Source organism: Dendrobates tinctorius, unplaced genomic scaffold, assembly GCF_039654945.1.
Source record: "Dendrobates tinctorius isolate UK_male_01 unplaced genomic scaffold, ASM3965494v1 ptg000097l, whole genome shotgun sequence".
In the NCBI taxonomy this organism is placed as follows: domain Eukaryota; kingdom Metazoa; phylum Chordata; class Amphibia; order Anura; family Dendrobatidae; genus Dendrobates; species Dendrobates tinctorius.
The window spans coordinates 6,212,882-6,229,873 of NW_027361765.1; positions in this window are offsets into that span (position 1 = coordinate 6,212,882).

A 16,992-nucleotide genomic window follows, 5' to 3' on the forward strand; every position below is an offset into this window, starting at 1 on the left:
ATCAGCGATAGCCAGCGGGGGAGCCGGTCAGAGGTAAGTATCACACATAGTGATATCGCTAGCAATATTGCTACTGCGTCACAAAATCGGTGACGCTTAAGCGATATCACTAGCGATCTCGCTTAGTGTGACGGGGCCTTAAGTGTATTGTACTGTATATATTATGTGATGTGATATTTCTGCAATTTAACTTTTTTTAACTCTTGTCTTGTAGCCTGCATGTATTACCATATGTACAATCATTAATGCTCTTTTTCAGTTCAGAATCCATTGTCTCCGTCCCTGGTGAGATCATCCTGTGTGTCTGTGATCCCACATGCTCGCTAATACCATAATCGAAGCTCAGGTCTAATCAAATAAAACCAAATCAAATTTGAGTTTAGATGAGCATTAAAGTAGATTAAAATGAAATGTCACTGCGAAAAACCATAACTGGGACCAGCAGTCTGCTACCGGACATTGCAGTTTAAGCTTGTCTTATTGGTTTTAAAGATACAAACTAGGTACATTAAAATATTTACACCTCTATTTTTGTGACATGCATTGGATTATCAATGAGCAGCTGATCTAACAATGTGAAATGCAAGTATATAAAACCTAAAATGTGTTGTAAATTATTATTTTTATTTCATCACAACCTTTTCTCATCTTTCACCAGGTCAAAAATGACCAGCTTTTGCTTTAGTTTAATTGCTGCTGCTCCCTTTTGTATTCTGTTTATGTTTTTTCTTTTTTACTTTCTTTTCAATGTGTTTTAGGTCATGTGCAAACAGTGACTATTTGGTGAGCTTTTATATTTCTCAGTATTTATAAGGCAATATCAGGAGTGGAACAGTCAGGAGAAAAGAATAATACAAACACGTCACCACTTCTGCATTTATCACCCACTCCTGGTTTTTGGTTTACAAATAATGATGTAAAAAAATGACTAAATTCTGAATTTGTGCATGTGGCCATAAGGTCCCAGAGACCTGGGCCTTTTCTTTTAATGTAAACTCTTATGATCTTTAGACTGCTTTGCATTAGCGCCCTGAAAGCAATGATCCATTGGTATAAACTGTAAATACTCACTGAAGTGTAAATAAAAAGGCCCATATCCCTTAAACTATATAAGGGATTTAAAAAAGAAAAAAAAAAGAATACTCGAGGGGCAGCTTGAAGAAAATAAGAGCAAAAATTGCTACTTTTGTTTTCCAAAATTTTTATTAACATTTTGTATATTTAACAGTCAACAAATTAATTTTATCAAAGCATATTGACATTTTCGCCTTATATCTGTTCTCCTAGATGATTTGTGCCGAAGGGAAATGGGAAGGGTCTTTGGGAAAAAGGGTAATTGAAGAGTAAAAGGGACTGGGTTGAGGGTAGAGAACTCAGAATAAAAAACTTTACATATACTAGGCAACACATATTAAACAAGTGGAAAAGACAAAACATTTTTTGAATAGAGTATCTTGAGGCACCTGAAGCCCATAAAAGGATTATTTATGTTTAGGGTTTGGGAAATATTGAATTCCAGTGGTTCCATTTCTTCTCATATGTATTAATGCAGCCGTTGATCCTAGTGAATTTGAGGTCCAAAGAGTTACGGATGTGAAGTCTGTCGACAACGTCAGCAATTTGTGGGGTATCAGGTTGTTTCCAGTGGAAGGCTATCAGATTTTTGACTATTAGAAGGATATGTATCAAAACATATCTCATGGAAGTATGAATGTTTTCTAGTCCCAAAGATAGCAAGGCTGTTTGTGGAGTGAGAGGGTAGTCTTTTTTAAGGAAATTATTGATAAGTAGGGAAACCTGATTCCATAATAGTGCAATCTTTGGGAAGGTCCAGAAAATGTGGAGCAGGTCTCCTCTGGAACCACATCCCCTCCAACATAAGTGTGAGTGATCACTGTTGATGCGTGATAACCTTACTGGGGTGAAGTACCGTCTAGTTAATATCTTGTAAAAGAATTCATGAAGGGGTAGGGATATGTTTGAGGAGTATGTGTATTTGATAGCATCCTCCCACTGATCTGGACCTGCTGAGATCTGTAGATCCGTTTCCCATCTGGACATATAGATATTTTTTTGGAATTTATTGTCCTTACTGAAAAGGTTGTATAAGTATTTGGTGCTCCAGAAGACCGTATGCCCTATATTACTGAGTAATAAGTGTACAGCTTCTGCCTTTGTAGGTACTTTATGGATAAAGTTTTGAACGTGTTCTTTCAGGATACACTAGTGCATAAAGTCCGATGGATGAATATTAAATTTTAGTTTAATGTCGCTAAAACTAACAAAGTTGTTGTTGACATAAATATCAAGAACAGCAATAGAACAACAAGGTTTACCCGTACAGGCCTCCAAACAAATGCACTATCAAGGTGCAGTGGACCCATATAAAGATGGCAACACAGGTGCAAAAATACCAATCAAGCAACTGCTCCAGCCTACCAATACATGGAGGGGGCGATTGCCTGGTATGTTGATGCACAAAAACAACTTGTATGCGGCGCTGTTCACACTAAGGCCATGCACAGCGTCCAGGCCAGCCTAGTACCAACACCCTTCTACCAGTTCAGGCGGGCTGCCCAGCGCTAACAAATGCATGCTGTGTGGAAAACAGACACCGCAGTTTACAAGACCAAATGGGCCCAACTGCACCCTGAATAAAAAGTGCAAAAAACACATTTTAAAAATATTTTTAAAAAAATGTGGAGTATTAGGTAATATTTTGGCCAAAATACGTGAGCCCGTAACCTACGTCAAAGATCTCCACGCTTACGGGTACCTAACACTAAGTAATAATGCAGCACAGTACAGAAAAATGACTTGAAAAACCTCCAATAATGAGAACAGCAATAGAACAACAAGGTTTACCCGTACAGGCCTCCAAACAAATGCACTATCAGGGTGCAGTGGACACATATAAAGATGGCAACACAGGTGCAAAAATACCAATCAAGCAACTGCTCCAGCCTACCAATACATGGAGGGGGCGATTGCCTGGTATGTTGATGCACAAAAACAACTTGTATGCGGCGCTGTTCACACTAAGGCCATGCACAGCGTCCAGGCCAGCCTAGTACCAACACCCTTCTACCAGTTCAGGTGGGCTGCCCAGCGCTAACAAATGCATGCCGTGTGGAAAACAGACACCGCAGTTTACAAGACCAAATGGCCCAACTGCACCCTGAATAAAAAGTGCAAAAAACACATTTTAAAAATATTTTTTAAAAAATGTGGAGTATTAGTTAATATTTTGGCCAAAATACGTGAGCCCGTAACCTACGTCAAAGATCTCCACGCTTACGGGTACCTAACACTAAATAATAATACAGCACAGTACAGAAAGAGGACTTGAAAAACCTCCAATAATGAGAACAGCAATAGAACAACAAGGTTTACCCGTACAGGCCTCCAAACAAATGCACTATCAGGGTGCAGTGGACCCATATAAAGATGGCAACACAGGTGCAAAAATACCAATCAAGCAACTGCTCCAGCCTACCAATACATGGAGGGGGCGATTGCCTGGTATGTTGATGCACAAAAACAACTTGTATGCGGCGCTGTTCACACTAAGGCCATGCACAGCGTCCAGGCCAGCCTAGTACCAACACCCTTCTACCAGTTCAGGCGGGCTGCCCAGCGCTAACAAATGCATGCCGTGTAGAAAACAGACACCGCAGTTTACAAGACCAAATGGGCCCAACTGCACCCTGAATAAAAAGTGCAAAAAACACATTAAAATGCACGGCATGCATTTGTTAGCGCTGGGCAGCCCGCCTGAACTGGTAGAAGGGTGTTGGTACTAGGCTGGCCTGGACACTGTGCATGGCCTTAGTGTGAACAGCGCCGCATACAAGTTGTTTTTGTGCATCAACATACCAGGCAATCGCCCCTCCATGTATTGGTAGGCTGGAGCAGTTGCTTGATTGGTATTTTTCACCTGTGTTGCCATCTTTATATGGGTCCACTGCACCCTGATAGTGCATTTGTTTGGAGGCCTGTACGGGTAAACCTTGTTGTTCTATTGCTGTTCTCATTATTGGAGGTTTTTCAAGTCCTCTTTCTGTACTGTGCTGTATTATTATTTAGTGTTAGGTACCCGTAAGCGTGGAGATCTTTGACGTAGGTTACGGGCTCACGTATTTTGGCCAAAATATTAACTAATACTCCACATTTTTAAAAAAATATTTTTAAAATGTGTTTTTTGCACTTTTTATTCAGGGTGCAGTTGGGCCCATTTGGTCTTGTAAACTGCGGTGTCTGTTTTCCACATGGCATGCATTTGTTAGCGCTGGGCAGCCCGCCTGAACTGGTAGAAGGGTGTTGGTACTAGGCTGGCCTGGACGCTGTGCATGGCCTTAGTGTGAACAGCGCCGCATACAAGTTGTTTTTGTGCATCAACATACCAGGCAATCGCCCCCTCCATGTATTGGTAGGCTGGAGCAGTTGCTTGATTGGTATTTTTGCACCTGTGTTGCCATCTTTATATGTGTCCACTGCACCCTGATAGTGCATTTGTTTGGAGGCCTGTACGGGTAAACCTTGTTGTTCTATTGCTGTTCTCATTATTGGAGGTTTTTCAAGTCCTCTTTCTGTACTGTGCGACATAAATATCACCAATTTTTTTTATGCCTATTTGGGTCCATCTCTCTGGGATTTGGAATTTATAAATGGTTGCAATCAGGTAGAGCGGGAATTTATTTAAGCTAGCTAGTTTATTATGTTTCTTAGGTGATCTAGCAATTTTGTCCCATGCTTGGGTTATGGCTAATAAGATAGGATGAAGTAATTTATAACGATTTAGTTGGAAAATATGATTAAGTAAGCATTCTTTCAATGGGCGGTAATTGACATGAAACTTTTCTAGTTCAATCCAAGCTGGAAGCGTGTTCTCCCTTACCCAATATATTCTTTGTTTTATTAGATTCGACCAAAAGTATGCCTGTATGTTTGGTAATCCAAGCCCCCCATTGGATTTGCTCTTAAAAAGAACATCCCTGGCCACCCTTGCCTTTTTCCCATTCCAGACGAAAGAGAACACAGAGAATTGGAATTTGTTTAAATAAGAGGTTGGGAAGATTAAAGCTAGTGCCCTAAAGACATAAAGGATTTTAAGGAGTACAATTGATTTGACTGCTAGAATTTTGCCTATCCATGTAAGGCCGGTTTTGCTTCAGGATTGGAAATCTTTTGAAATAGTATCTAAGATGGCATCACAATTTGCTTTTATAGTAGAGTGTGATTTTTTAGCGAAAAGAATTCCAAGGTAAGAAATCCTTTCTTCTTCCCAGGTGAAGTCTGTTAATCTTTTCAAAATTTTGTTAATATGGTCGCTTAAGTTGAGTTGTAGCACTTTTGATTTCTTTCTGTTTATTTTAAAAAAAGAAATTGAAGAGAACAAATCTATTAATTTTAGAAGAGAAATGGTGGAATTAATAGTGTCTGATAGGGTTAGTATCATATCATTGCCAAACAAGCTTATCTTGTATTGTCTTGTGGGTGTATCGATACCTGAGATTGATGTATCTTCTCGTATCATTTCTGCCAGAGGCTCAATGGTGAGGGCAAAGAGAAGTGGTGATAAGGGGCATCCCTGTCTGGTCCCGTTACTAATGGGAAAAGATTTAGAAAGATTATTATTGATATAGATCCTAGCGCTAGGGGAGGAGTAGTGTGCAAACACCGATGACAGCCAATCTTTGCTGAAGCCGAAATGGAAGAAGACTGATTTAACATATTCCCAATTGATTCTGTCAAAAGCTTTTTCAGCATCTAAAGATAAGACAATTGCTGGGAATTTGGTGGTGTTAATCCTGTTAATAATATTTAGCAATCTACTGGTGCCATCTGATGCATGAATCCCAACTGATCGTTATTTATCAGTTTAGGAAGGACTTTTTTCAGTCTGTTTCTTGGAATAGATTTTTAGATCGGAATTAATAAGTGATATGGGCCTGTAATTTTGAACTTCTTCGGGATCACTTTGGGGTTTGAGAATCATTATAATAATAGCCTCCAACATCTCTTTGGGAAAGTGTCTGCTATGGGAAGCCTGATTGAATATCTGTTCTAAGTGTGGAGCTAAAATTTCTGCATAAGTTTTATAATACTCATTTACAAATCAGTCGAGACCTGGAGATTTTTGTGTTTTAAGACTATGTATAGTTTCAGATATTTCAGAAGAGGTAATGGATGATGTTAAAGTACTCAAATCTGATGGACTTATTTTTGGAAGTTGTAGGTCTTTGAAAAAGTTTTGAATATTTTTGGTATCTGGTAGGGGAGACGATGAATCACGATTGAGATTGTATAAATTATAATAGTCTGCTATGTCTTTGGGATGTTGCTTGGTGATACGTAAGTTATTTTTAATTTTGTTGATTCTATTTTGAATCCTATCTCGTTTTAGTTTTCGCATCATGAATTTTGTGGGCTTGTTTAGTTCTGAGTAAACTTTAAATTTCGAGGCTTTAATTACTATGTCATAATCATCTAGAATGGCTTCTTTTAAATTTTGTCTTAGTTTTAGTAATTCTAAGTGTATTTCGGGGGATGGATGCCCTCGACTATTTTGGAGGTTTTCCTTTAGTTTGATGTGAGATTGTATATTTTTTATTTTATCTCTTTTTTTACGGTTGTGTCTGGAGGATTTCTGTATCAGTTTACCTCTGATGACCGCTTTGTGCGGGCACAAATGATAAAGGGGTCTATCTTATCTGATTTGTTCTCATCTAAATAAAGTTTTAGAGTTTCCTCAACCTCTTTTTTATATTCAGGAAATTTTAATAGCATGGAGTTACACCTCCAGAGGAAGGTATTTTTGGAAAAAGGTCCTAGAGTTAATTCTGTCAGGACTGGAGAATGATCCGAAATTGATTTATTTAGGATAGATACTTTTCTAACCTTGGGGAGAGAAAAAATGTTTGTTAATAAAAGGTCAATTCTTGATGATGTTTTATGAACATTGGAGTAATGAGAATACTCTCTTGAGGAAGAATTTAAACATCTAAATGTGTCATATAGTTCATTATTAATAAACCATTCATTGAGTGAGGGTGATAAATGACGAGTAGTTGAGGTGGAATCAATGTTCCCGTCGGGAACAATGTTGAAGTCTCCCAGTAGATACAGTTCTCCCTTTCTGTGAATCTGGATTTTTTTTAATAATTTGTTAAGAAAATTCAAGTGTTTTTTATTAGGGTCATAGATGTTTACTATGGTACATGTTATAGAATTTAGTTGGCAAACCAAGATGTGAAATCTAACCTTAGGGTCATCAATCTCCTCAATCAACTGAAACGGGATTGTATTTTTCATTACAGTCATAACACTGGATTTCTTTTTTGGGCCAAGAGATGAAAAGATGTGTGGGTAGTTTCTGTTAGAGAAAGTGGGATGATTACCTTTGATGAATTTCGTTTCCTGCAGACAAATGATATCTGCTTGGGAAAGTCTGATCTCCTTCCTAGGGGCAAATCGCTTCCAGGGACTGTTGAGCCCTCTGACACTGTACGACATTATTTTCATGTGCATAATGAGGATCAAAAGGCTGCAAACACACTCAGGATAATGTTAATGAAACAGAGTAAAAAAAAAATTAAGTAAAAATTGATTAATTAATTAATCCAATTAAGAATGCTTAACAGTAAAATACAATAATAGAACAATTGTAACGAAATCGAGTCCCAGTAGAGAGTTCTCTGAAAGGATACACACTCTTGATGGGATCGCTTTTGAAGTGGGGAAAGTTTGTGTGGTGATTACTCCCCAAGAATACCCTAGTTGAAATGAGACATTATCAGAGTTAAGTGGCGTTCAATTACTTATTTGTATTGGAGTATAAATGAAGCCAATCAGTAAGTTAACTTGGAATATACCCACTATTCAAGAAGAGATGTTCAGGTGAGAGATTTGACGAACTCCAGGCCTTCATCTGGAGAATTTATTACAACAGTCTTCCCCTTGTTGTGAAACAGCAGTTTGGTAGGGAAGCCCCATCTGTATTGTATATTTCTTTCTCTCAAAAGGTTGGTGATTTCTTTAAAGGACTTACGAGTGTCCAATGTATGTTTAGACAAATCTGTATAGATTTTTATTTGGTTATATGGATCGGGAACAGAACCAATATCTTCAATAAAATTTTGAATCTTCAGCATCAGCTGATGCTGCCGCTCTCTACGGGCTGCAGGAATCCAATGACGGAAGGTAGGTATCCTTCCGCACTGTATTCCTCCGCCACTTAAAAAAAAAAAAGTCCCTAGTCTCACTTTATGCCATTGCTGCTTGGGAAATTCCCACTCAGCAATGGCATAAAGTGAGACTAGGGACTTTTTTTTTTTAAGTGGCGGAGGAATACAGTGCGGAAGGATACCTACCTTCCGTCATTGGATTCCTGCAGCCCGTAGAGAGCGGCAGAATCAGCTGATGCTGCAGTTCTCTACCCAAGATCGTCGTGGGACTGCTTCGGATCATGGGTGAGTAATTTTGTGGTTTGTTATGTTAATATTTATTCCGTAAAAGACAATGGCTTCGGGGAACAATGTGACAAGTATTGGTAAGTATGTTACTCTATGTTATATGTACTGTATGTCTATGTATGTATTGTATGAATGTATTGTATGTAGCATGCATGTAGTATGTATGTAGTATGTATGTAGCATGTAGTATGTATGTAGCATGCATGTAGTATGTATGTAGCATGCATGTAGTATGTATGTAGTATGTATGTAGCATGCATGTAGTATGTATGTGGTATGTACTGTATGTAGCATGTAGTATGTATGTAGCATGCATGTAGTATATATGTGGTATGTATGTAGCATGTAGCATGCATGTAGTATGTATGTAGTATGTATGTGGTATGTATGTAGCATGTAGCATGCATGTAGTATGTATGTAGTATATATGTGGTATGTAGCATGCATGTAGTATGTATGTAGTATATATGTGGTATGTATGTAGCATGTAGTATGTATGTAGCATGCATGTAGTATGTATGTAGTATGTATGTAGCATGCATGTAGTATATATGTAGTATGTATGTAGCATGTAGTATGAATGTAGCATGCATGTAGTATATATGTAGTATGTATGTAGCATGTAGCATGCATGTAGTATGTATGTTGTATGTATGTAGTATGTATGTGGTATGTATGTAGCATGCATGTAGTATGTATGTAGTATATATGTGGTATGTATGTAGCATGTAGTATGTATGTAGTATGTATGTAGTATGTATGTAGCATGCAGTATGTATGTAGCATGCATGTAGTATATATGTAGTATGTATGTAGCATGTAGTATGTATGTAGCATGCATGTAGTATATATGTAGTATGTATGTAGCATGTAGCATGCATGTAGTATATATGTGGTATGTATGTAGCATGTAGTATGTATGTAACATGCATGTAGTATGTATGTAGTATATATATATATATATTTTTTTTTTAAACATTTAACACATTAGCCGGATGATGGGACTACTACTGTCCCATCATTGGCTAATGTGTCAATCACTGTCATGGTAGCAGGCATCGCCAGATGGGACTTGTAGTCCCATCGGACGATGCTTGCACAGACCCCAGGACATCAGCACAGCCCCCCGGCAGGCCGGCACAGCCCCCCGGCAGGCCGGTACAGACCCCCACAGGGTGCACAGACCACCGGCAGGCCGGGACAGCCCCCCGGCAGGCCGGTACAGACCCCCACAGGGTGCACAGACCACCGGCAGGCCGGCACAGCCCCCCGGCAGGCCGGTACAGACCCCGGGCAGTCCACACAGCCCCCCGGCAGGCCGGCAGAGACCCCCGGAAGGCCCGAAATGACGGCGCATCATGATGCGCACACACCGCGCATCATGATGGCGTCATTTCGGCTGTCAATCAACTTTGAACTTCCGATTCCGATGCCGATGCCCGATATTGAAAAAATATCGGAAGTCGGTATCGGAATTCCGATACAGCAAGTATCGGCCGATACCCGATACTTGCGGTATCGGAATGCTCAACACTACTTGTGACGCTATAGCGATATTGCTAGCGATATCGCTGTGTCTGATACTTACCTACGACCCGCTCCCTCGCTGATTATCGCTGATCGCGCGAGAAGGTCCAGGACTGTTTCTCGTTGTCAGCTTCCTGCGGCGCTTCCTGTGGAGAGACAAGCGACGAGCATGGAAGCGGGCGGTAGGACATCAGGATCGCCTCGCGTGACAGGTAAGTAGCGACCCCCGTCCCCAGTGATGTCGCTGGTGAGATCTGCCTGTGTGGTAGCTCACTAGCGACCACTTAGCGATGTACCAGCGATCCTGACCGCGTCATATCGCTGGTCGGGATCACTGGTACATCGCTATGTGTGACAGTACCTTTAGGTAGGATTGTAAATTTAGAATATTGTAAATTAACCTCTTTAATTCTTAAAGGGAACAATAAATCAGTAATTTTAGCACTGGGAGAGAATAATCTGTTGTTTGGATTCTCTCTGATATCAGCTTTTATTACTCAGCTGATTTGCTGCCAGTACTGTGTTTTATGCTTATAGAGTTAAGACAAACTCATATAATGACTCTATACCTTCAAGTTTGTATAAAAATAGCAGATGGTATGTAATTAATAAACTATTCCTGTGAGCTATTGCTCAGGCTGCGGCTGTTGTCTGCTTGTATAATTGCTGGTATAAATAAAACAGCATAGGATAGAGTTAAATCTCCGTGATAATTGTCAGAGTCAACTTTAGATTATGGTATGAAGAATAGTAATTTTGAGCTCCTTTGGTGGTTTTTAAGTGTGTTTGACTGTTTTCCTGCTGCTCCAGAGCTCCTACAACTCGGTATGTTTAATGGCCGGCTTCTTCTCCCCACACGCTCAGGCTTTCCCGCCCAAAGTCAGTGATCGGTGAAACCTTATATGGCACCACGTGTCAGTGACAGGGAGTTCCCGCTGACGTGATTTTTAACTCACCGGATTCCTGTGTAGAGACACCGGGACCGGCACAGAGGCAGCTGCGTGTAATTGTCTTTGTTCCCAGGAGGTACAGTTATTTTCTGTCACTTGTGGTAGCAAGATGGCAGATCCGGTGCTTAAGATAGGATCCTCAGATCTGCACTATGTCCTTAGTAGTATTCTGTGACTTCTTTCGTCCTGTGTTCTTCTTGTAGAAATATTGCCGGCTCCTATGTGTTGTTGATTTTATAGTCCTCTGTTAAGGAGAATGAGCTCTTTTTCTGGTACCTCAGCTACAAGATGGTGGATCCAATATGGTGACTAAAGACAAGCAAGGAAGACACCTTCTTTACAACTGGATATCTCATGATTCCTGTAAGCTAGGGACTCAATCCTGGTCTTGTTTTAAAGCTTATAAGCTAAGTCTGCGAACTGAGTCCACAAAAACTTGTTCTTATGCCTCAATTTAAGCTTTTTGTAGCTTTAATGGGGATCTTAGTCATAGCTCCAAGCTCCTGCGACTTTACATGCCCAGAGCTAGGCCATGCCCCCCAAAATTGCTACTTTTGACATGAAGACTTGTCCTCTTTAAAGCACCATTCCAGCATTTGTTTTGCAGTGCTGGAGCGGTGCATCTAAACTAAGGTCCTTGACCATTCTCAGCTGTCTTCACCTTCTATTGGCTGGAAGTCAGAATTTGTGGGCACAGGAGACAGAATGAGGCTCTCGTAGTCTTGCATTGAAAATTGACCTCTAGCTCAATCCAGGAAATACTGGAGAATTCCAGCAGGTCAGACACTGCTTGAGACTGGTGGTAGCGGCGGCGATCAAAGATGAAGACGGCGGTGGGTAACTGTAAGACTAGGGACTTAAGATTAGAAGCAACACTTTAACGCTACAATAAAAGAAATGCTTGAACGTTAAATCTTTTATCCACTGATGAGAGTAAAATGTTGCTAGTTCAATTGTGGAAAATGTATTATTGGAATCTTAATGTGTTCATTACTGAAGAGCAGAAGCTGCTTCCAGTAAACTGATTATTAACTCTTTCTTGACATGTTAAGTCCATCTTGATCACATGTCGGGTGTGAGTGGACAGATGGGGCTCAGGAGATTAATATAGACAATTGCTGGCTGATCTGTCACTAACACCAATGCTAGCCAGCATCAATGCTAGCATTGATGCTGCTATTTCCAGGGGTTGCCCAATGAATAAATTACAATTTAATCACTGGATCTTGGAATAAATATAAGTTCAACAATTGGATATGTTTAATAAAATGTTCCTGTGCTGAGATAATCTTATACAGTACATGTACCCGTGCTGTGTATTGGGTAAAGGCTCTGTCTGATCTGGTCATACCACAGCTCATGGGCAAAGGAAGATGCAAAAGAGTATTCAGGCATTAAAGCAGGGGATCGCAGCTGATTTTTTCTGTAAGGGCTCTCTTACATGGCTGCTGATTATTTCATGGAAGAGAATCGGGATGATTATGCTAATGACACTCGGCACAAACTCTGTCAGAGTACTCTGTCAGTACAGTGCAGCCTCCACCAGGGGGTGCTGGTGAGGGAAAAGAGGTTGCACACACAGCGTAACAGTACTGAGCAGCAGGACAGGCGCCACCTGGTGGCAAAAGAGTGGTCAGATGAGCCGAGTCAGAAACAGAGAGGGAATGAAGTACCAGAGGTCACAGCAATACACATGGTCAGAAACAAGCCAGAAGTCAGATCCAGACAGGAACAGAGAAAACAGAGACGTGAGACAGTCAAACAGGTCAGAAGACAAGCCGAGTCACATACCAAGAGGTTCAAGCACAGGGAGCAAACACTAAGACAAGCGGGGTGGCAGGAAAGGGAAGTCACGGGATCAGAGTAAATGGGCAGAGTACAAAACATGGTATCCAGGGATTAGCTGCGCTATCCTGGGAGCATGAACTATCATTGACATTGGTCTGCAGGCCACAGCAGACTGAAATAGTCACACAGGACCCAAAATGAGTATTGTGAGGAAAGAGGGAGACACAAGCGCAATATAGGGTCTTATCCCACAAATAAAGTAAGCGGCTTGACAAAAAACTGCCCACTTGGTGGTAGGTATTCAAAGCATGTATAGACAAGGGCTGCTGCAGCTCCACAAGTCGGTCACTAACTATCTGAAACAGAGCTCTGCAAAGGAATACATGGATTTCGTCCACGCTGCCCAAATGATGAAATTCCAGAAGGTTAATAAGGTTTGACAGTGGTTTATTCTACGCATTTCAAGGTTTTTTGCAACCTCTTCTTCAGGAAATACCAGGTGGTATTTCCTGAAGAAGAGGTTGCAAAAAACCTTGAAACGCGTAGAATAAACCACTGTCAAACCTTATTAACCTTCTGGAATTTAATCATTTGGGCAGCGCAGACGAAATCCACGTATTCCTTTGCAGAGCTCAGGACCCAAAACGAGGCAGAGAAGGTTAACCCCGCACAACCTGACCGGGGAGAGAATAACAAGAAACAAACCCTGGCCTGGATCATGACAGAGAATAGGCTGAAAACAGACAGACCCAGAGCAGGTATCTTTAGTCAGTAGTATATCTGGTGAAACAATTATGAAATATCTATTTTTCCTAAAAATGAAATATATGAACACTATGCAAAAACTGTCCAATGCATATGTGGCGCCCCTGAGGCTTCAGTCGCCACAGAGGTACTGCACCTCCTCCTAAGGTGTAGTGCCCCACCATCCAGGTAAGGTGGGAACTCCTGACCACACTCCACACCTGCATTCCACACACAGGATAGTTCAGTGGGGCCACCTAACAGCTTCAGGCTGGGGGTTAGCAGAGCACCCCTCGTGGAACCCTGCTTCGTAACACGAGATGTGCTGGGAGGCAGGTGGAGTGAGATGATATAACAGAGTGGGAAGAGTGAGAGTTAGTGAACAGTGAGTAGTTGGTTGGTTAAGAGAGAAGATGGGTGTCTGAAGGACGTGCTGCAGCAGGTCCCAGTGATCTGGGCTGCTGGCACGAGAAAGACCAGAGAAAGAGACTGATAAGATTGATAACCTAACCTTCCATAAGAGAGATAGAACAGATCGGAACGAAGTAGAATAGAAGGACGATGGGAAGCTGATTGAAGAAAGATAGAGAACCCTTCCAGACCAGAGAGCGCAAAGCCGGGGCCCGGTCCCCGAGGTTGATTGGTTCTTTATGTCCGGCAACAGACACCGGAGGAGTAGTGAGCCACTAGCGCCTTGCTCCCATCATAGACTTGAGACACAACAGCAACTGAATAGAGAGCCGGGACGCAGTGAGGAGTCCCCGAAGCATGCTACAGCTGTCTGTCATACAAGTAAAGACTAGGAACACCTAGAGAGAGGCATTCCAGGGTAACTAAGTACTGGAGTGCTTCGCATCTAAAGACGCATTGGAGGAGTCGTTCAGTGAGGTACATGTTGGCGGAGTATGGAAGGGAGAATCCTATCCTGCCTGGAGGTTGGCTGGAGCCCTGACCTGGAGAACACAGTATGGAGGCAGGCAGTTGAGTGAACTGCAAACAGTGAGTAAAGCTTTGGAACCGCATACTCTGGTGTCCTCCAGTTATTCCCGCACCACTACACCTGGGTACCAGCATCAATACCATTCTGCACCTCTCCGCATCCATTGCACCTACACTGCCCTGGGACTACAGCTCCACCTGTGGGGAGCTACACCATCTTTGCTGCACCACACCATCAGTCCCAGCGGATCTGCATGCAGCGTTGGCTCAACATCTTACTTGACAAACATCACGGGTGGCGTCACGAACTATTCTAATAAACTTTAACACCACTAACATCACCGCCATTGGTATTGGGTGCCCAGGGCAACGGACCGGGTCACCGCTGCTGTGAAACATTCCCGCCTTGACACCGGCCCGGTACCGAGTACCCCGCTGCCCTGGGTGTGTGAGGGCGACCCACATATATGAATCAAGAATACTTACATCCAAAAAATTTCTGTAACATTCATCAGAATTGAGGAACCTCATGTAGGAAATAATTATAATTGGTAATTTTAATACACAGAATAGTAATTAATTTCAAATTAGCAGAGATGCACAAATAGATTTTGGCTGCCGTGTGGGAGCCCTGTGAACCAAGTTCTATTCGCTGGAAAACTCAGTGCCTCTTCCAATTAGTAGGAACAATACAATGTCATGTATGCATCATGCTGCAATTATGGTGTTTTGCTGGACTTACAGATTTGAAGAGTCGCAGGGATTCTGGCAGTTAGGAGCCAGTTCACAGGGTTCCAGTCTGACACCCAGTAATCACTGACATGGCTGCTGGATCGTAATCTTGCAAATCAATTCTCTTATTTCTATAAATTAGCCTTTGCTCTGTGATTTCAACGATCAGGTCAAAATATTATTTCGGGAATTACTTAAACTAGTGCAATATAACTTTCATGATTTACTTAAGGAAAAATCTTTGTAATAACAGTACAGTATTACACAAGAACCATGTTAAGAACAAGTACAGTTGTGTGAAAAAGTGTTTGCCATTGTCCTGATTTCCTATTCTTTTTCATGTTTGTCACACTTAAATGTTTCAGCTCGCCAAACAACTTTAAATATTAGACAAAGATAACAAAAGTAAACAGGAAATGCAGTTTTTACATGAAGGTCTTTATTATTAAGGGATAAAATAAATCCAAACCTACAAGGCACTGTGTAAAAAAGTGATTGCCTCCTAAACCTCATAACTCGTGGGGCCACCCATAGGAACAATGGCAATCAAACTATTATGATATCATGCAATGAGTCTGTTACAATGCTTTGGGGGACTTTTGGCCCACTCAGTTTTGCAAAATTGTTGTAATTTAGCCACATTGTAGGGTTTCTGAACATGAACCACCTTTTTAAGCTCATGCAACAGCATCTCAACAGAATTAAGTTTAGGACTTTGATTAGGCCATTCCAAAGTCTTAATTTTTTTTCTTAAGCCATTCAGAGGTGGATTAGCTGGTTTATTTTATTATTATTATTGCGCCATTTAATCATTTATTCCATTTCACTTGGAGAGGTATACATAATAAAAATAAGTACAGTAATCTTAAATGATACATGTCACAAATGGTACAGGAGGAGAGAGGACCCTGCCCATGAGGGCTCACAATTTACAAGGGATTGGTGAAGATACAGTAGGCGAGGGTAGAGCTGGTCATGCAGCGGTTTGGTCGATCGGTGGTTACTGCAGGTTGTAGGCTTGTCGGAAGAGGTAGGTCTACAGGTTCTTTTTGAAGGTTTCCATGGTAGGCGAGAGTCTGATATGCTTGAGTAGAAAGTTCCAGAGTAGGGGTGATGCACGGTAGAAATCTTGTATGCAATTTTGGGAAGAGGAGATAAGAGGGGAGTAGAGAAGGAGATCTTGTGAGGATCAGAGGTTGCGTACATGTAAGTACCGGGAGACAAGGTCACAGATGTATGGAGGTCACAGGTTGTGAATGGCTTTGTATGCCATTGTTAGGGTTTTGAACTGGTGTCTTTGGGTAATGGGGAGCCAGTGCAGTGATTGACAGAGGGGAGAGGCTGGGGAATAGTGGGGAGACAAGTGGATTAGTGAGGCAGCAGAGTTTAGAATTGATTGGAGGGGTGCGAGAGTGTTAGAGGGGAAGCCACAGAGCAGAAAGTTGCAGTAGTCAAGGCCGGAGATGATGAGGGCATGGACTAGGGTTTTTACAGATTCTTGGTTTAGGAATGTACAGCTCCGGGAAATATTTTAGAGTTGAAGTCGACAGGAAGTGGAAAGGGCTGGATATGTGGTTTGAAGGATATATCAGTGTCAAGGATTACCCCGAGGCAGCGAGCTTGTGGGACTGGGGAGAGTGAGCAGCCATTCACTTTAATGGATAGGTCTGTTGGGGGGGTTGAGCGATATGGATGAAAGATGATGAATTCTGTTTTGTCCATATTAGGTTTTAGAAATCTAGCGGAGATGAAGGATGAAATAGCAGACAGACATTGTTAGATTTTGGTTAGTAGGGAGGTGATACCTGGTCCAGAGATGTAGATCTGTGAGTCATCAA